Source organism: Hevea brasiliensis, chromosome 10 (genome assembly GCF_030052815.1).
Source record: "Hevea brasiliensis isolate MT/VB/25A 57/8 chromosome 10, ASM3005281v1, whole genome shotgun sequence".
Lineage (NCBI taxonomy): Eukaryota > Viridiplantae > Streptophyta > Magnoliopsida > Malpighiales > Euphorbiaceae > Hevea > Hevea brasiliensis.
The window spans coordinates 91,611,499-91,616,124 of NC_079502.1; the positions used below are offsets into that span (position 1 = coordinate 91,611,499).

Consider the following 4,626-nt stretch of genomic DNA (forward strand, 5'->3'; position numbering starts at 1 on the left):
AAAATAACATTAAAGTAAATTAAATTTTATTAAATATAAAAGAGAGAGAAAAAGGGTAAATTATTTAACTTCATGTGACTACTTTTATAGTAAAATTTTAAATTATTTATTAATTTTAAGATATATAATTCTTAAATTTTTATAATTAAATGAAATAATTAAAAATTTAAGAATCATTAAATGAAAATTTTATAAAATTATTGAAATATATCTAATATTTTTAATTAGTTAGCTATAAAAATGGTGATAACAATAATAATAGTAAATATATTTAATAGTAATAGCAATAGTAATAATTACACACATTAATTACTATAATTATTAAATATAATAATTTCTATATAGTAAGTATCACGTGATAACATTAAAATTTAGAATGCCATATGGTATTGTTTCATAATGCTACGTGACAGCACCAAAATTTAGAATGTCATATGATAGCAGTAAGAGAAAACCTCCCTACTTTATATAGATATATAGATTATTTCGGTTTCAGTCCAATTTTATTATCGGTTTCGATTTTTCAATTTCGAACTAATTCGATACGATTTCGGTTCCGCTCACAGTTCTTAAAATAATTTTATTCAATTGTTTCCATAAAAAGTTATATTTATATTAATATTTAAATTTTGAAGTAGAATATTAATACATAATATATCATATGATTTATCTTTTAACTATTTCTAGATTATTTAATCTTTAACTATAATGTATATATATAATTTAGGATTAAGAATACTATTAAAAATATAGTAGTACAAGTATATCATAAAATATATATATAATTATGAATTAAGCATATATATAGTATAATAGTACAATTATAATTAAAAATTATAAGGTTGATTAATGTATTTATAATTAAAATTGTTAAAAAAAAGTAGAGAAATAAAATATAATATTAAGTTATATATATATATATATGTGTGTGTTGAAACTTCAAAATTGATTTACTAGAGTGTGCCACCTAAGTCACTAAATCTGCTTAAAAAATCACTACGTGGAACAACCTCTTTATTAATTTTATTTTTATATTTTTTATATAAAACATTAGCTTATTATGTTAAACATCAATTTTTTAAGTTTTTCCAAATTTTAACTATCAAAATCTTATCTCATAAAAGAAATTATCTAAATTTCTATTTTACAACATCTTTTAAAATTTTTGAAAATTTATAATTTCAAGCATTAATTATCATTAACATAATTTTACAATTAAAATATCAATGTAACAACCCTGAAGAAAAAAAAAAAAAGGTGATTTGAGTTTGGCGTGTGACAGTGGGTTTCCACTGTCACTGCCAAATATTAAAAAAAAAAAAAAATGGTGAAAAACGGGAGGACCCCCCCCCCCCCCCCCCAATTCTCTCTTTTCTCTCCTCTCCTTCCCTCTCTTCTTCTTCTTTTTTTTTTTCCGGTGACCGGCCAGCGACCTCACGAGCAGCTCCCCACCCGCCCGGCGACCCTCCGGCGACGGCCATAACCACCAGAAAATGGCGGCAAGAGAGGGAGAAGAGAGAGAAAATGCGCGCACAGTAAGTAGCGGCTTTTCGGCGCGATTTCGGCTTCATCCGACGTCCGATCGAGGCGATTCAGGTGGCGTTGGAAAGCTTGTTCCGAGAGCTTTCTTTTGATACCCATTTTGCAGCAAATGGAGATCGGATGAGTGAGATATGGGGAGAGAAGTTTTGGGTTTTTTAAGCTTTTTCGTCAAATCTACGACGATCCGACCGTTGGATCGACGATCCGAGACCACCTATGGACTGAGGAAGAGGAGAGGAACATGGTGGTATGATCAGATCTGGCAAATGTCGCCGGTGATCGGCGGTCGGCCACCGCGCGCGGTGGCTCCGGTGGGCTATGGAGATGATTCAACTTCCAGAGGTTTCTTCGTAAATTTTTGGAATTTTTGAGACACAGATAAACTTCGGGTAAGACAGTTTCTATTATTTCTAGGTCTGTGGAGCATAAATACAATGTTTCTTAAACAGGAAAAATTGGAGAAAAATTCTAAGAAAAATATATGATGAAAGTAAAATTATTTGGAGATATTCTATGGTGTTTATTGAATTTTTGAGTGATTGTAGAATATTTTTGAAAAATATAGATGGAATTTAGTTAGATTTTTAGCATATGGGCATATAAGATTATTTGAAATTAAGACAATTAAATTTTATATAATTGGTTGAAGCTTGAGGATGGAGGTTTAAATATGTGGATATTGAATTGGGTTGAATTAATAATATATTTGATGTTGGAAACTTATGGAATCGAGTAAAATTCTTGGATAAAATATTCATGGGTGATTAGAAAATTACAATTCATTTTGCAATAGCCTTATAATATTATTAAGGACCGCGGGGCAAAATTTTAAAATTTTTAGAGCTTGTTTGAGTGGATTTTTGAAAAATGTCAATTATAGGGACTAAAATGTAATTTTTAAGATTTTGAGTATTGTCTGATTTGGATGGCCCAGGAGGGGCCATGTGATATTGATGAGATGTGATTGTGGAAATTGAGAATTTAGAAGTGTTATTTGAGCCTTTTTACAGGTTGGATAGGTCCCAGGTATAGGGAAAACTCTGCCGGATTTTCGGCATGAATTAGGCTGTCTATTGCCTCTTTAGAGTTTTATCTTAACTTAGTACTAATAAATTTATAATCTAATTATTAGGTGATCGATGTCAGCTATTTTTCTGCATCCAGCAGCCACAATAGTCATCGGTGTACTGTGAGTAAAATATTAATTTTAATTGTAATTTCGATATTATTATATGTTTAAGCATGCCCATGCATCACTTATATGTATGTATCTATGTAGTTAAACTCTAGGCACGTTTTATGTTGCATTCACAACTGTTAAAGTGCCATGGATATTGTTGTGGTAATTTGGAGCAGTGTGCGTGCGTTAGCGAGCGTGTGATGTGGTGTGGACTATAGATAGGACGGGTAGACACGGCTTGAGATCTTCGCTAGGACCCGATCCTTCGGGGGTAGTCACGGCTTGAGTTCTTCGCTGGGACCCCGATTTGGTTTATTAAGCGAAATTCCGGCTTGAGTTCTTCGCTGGCACCAGGTTGGATCTAAGAGAGCTGTATAGGGGATCAGCTCCCATATATTATGATTGATATTACTGGGTGTGTGAGTGCTCCAAATTACCTTTTAGATATTATGATGTGCAATTGTTGTTGATGTTGCATTTCACTCTACAGGGTGCATTAGCTTTAGATAGTTATAGAGATTATGGTTGAAATTGATATTTTACTCTCTGAGTCGAACGCTCACTCCTGTTCAATATTTTTTCTAGGCCACAGGAGGAGTTATTTTACAGAGCAACCTGTTTTCTTCCTCGCAGGTTTAACGTCGATTATTTAATTGTTTTACTATCTTTTCTAAATTTAAAATCTAGAACTCCGCATGTGTTAGTAATAGTGTGGACCTTGTTAGAAATTGTGTTAATTTAAATTTTTTTGAGATTTATAAATGAAGATTTGTATGGTATTTAAACAGTTTGTAAATGAGGTAACAGGGTTGAGCTGGGCTCCCCTGATTTTAGTTTTCTGAAAATTTCTTGGCTAAGTTGGCCCGAAATGAAATTATAACAGTTTAATTTAAATTATCTTATATGCATATTGGGTCTAAATTGTGGGCCTGGTTATGGATTTGAGGAATAGTTAGGCTTACTACGGGCCTCGGGGCTTTAAGCTGGCCCAGGTCCTAGTGCCGGTCCGACCCATAGGTTGGGTCGTGACAAAGTTGGTATCAGAGCTTAGGCTCTAGATTCATGGGAAATAAAATACTTGGGAGTGTAAAAGGAGTCTTGTTAGGATGTTACATGCAGAGTATAGGATTATGTTTTGTCTTTTCTGTAATTCTTTGTTTCTAGATTCTGCGTTATACCTCGGGAAATATAAAAGTGCCTCAATCAGTGTCTTGATTTTCATGGAGTACATAGAAATGTGAAATAGAGCTAGTAGACATGTGAGGTCCATCATGAGGATACGTACTCCAAGAAATGCTATGTTTCTGTCTGTATGGGTTTAAATGGTGTGCCCATTTCGTGCAAGGCACGAGTACATAAAGGTGAGTCTTGAAAGTACAATTGCCCTAGATAAGGATGAGGATACCGTTGCTGGCAGTCATCAGTGGATGACCCAGTCAGAATATGTTTTTGATAATAGAAGATTCAAGAGAGATAAGAAATTGGGGGACCTAGTCTGTCGGGACGTATCCTAGTAACTGTACAATGTTCTCGATGTCTGCTCTGTAAGCTGCAGATTACAGTACCGACATGAGATTATTGTGTAGAGCTGTGTGCATCCCCGTGGTGCTCCATAATGAGGGTGTTTGAGATGGCTTCTGTTTTGGTGCAGTTATGCCAGAGCAGAGTTCTATATTTGCAGAGGAGTTGGGAACTCCTAGTTAAGAGTCTAGAGTTAGAATATTGAAAGGTCACAGTTGGGTGATAACTAGAGTCAGTGACTCAGTTACCCTAGCATGAGCTAGAGCTGCATTAAGATTTGCCATCAGAGCAAAGGTTTCGGATTAGTTGCAAAGTAAACATGACACTTATAGAGTGAGATCATCTAGTCTTCAGTATGGAATTTTGGATCATTTTTGTAGTAC

At 33.8% G+C, this 4,626-nt stretch overlaps 1 long non-coding RNA gene across 1 annotated transcript; it reads left to right on the top strand.

Moving 5' to 3' along the window:
- The first annotated feature begins 1,843 nt into the window (after positions 1–1,843).
- LOC131183788 (uncharacterized) lies at positions 1,844–3,616 on the top strand. The gene is made up of 3 exons (XR_009151793.1): positions 1,844–1,931; positions 2,675–2,731; positions 3,308–3,616. It is a non-coding gene; the product is annotated as an uncharacterized LOC131183788 (long non-coding RNA).
- Positions 3,617–4,626: the final 1,010 nt, after the last annotated feature.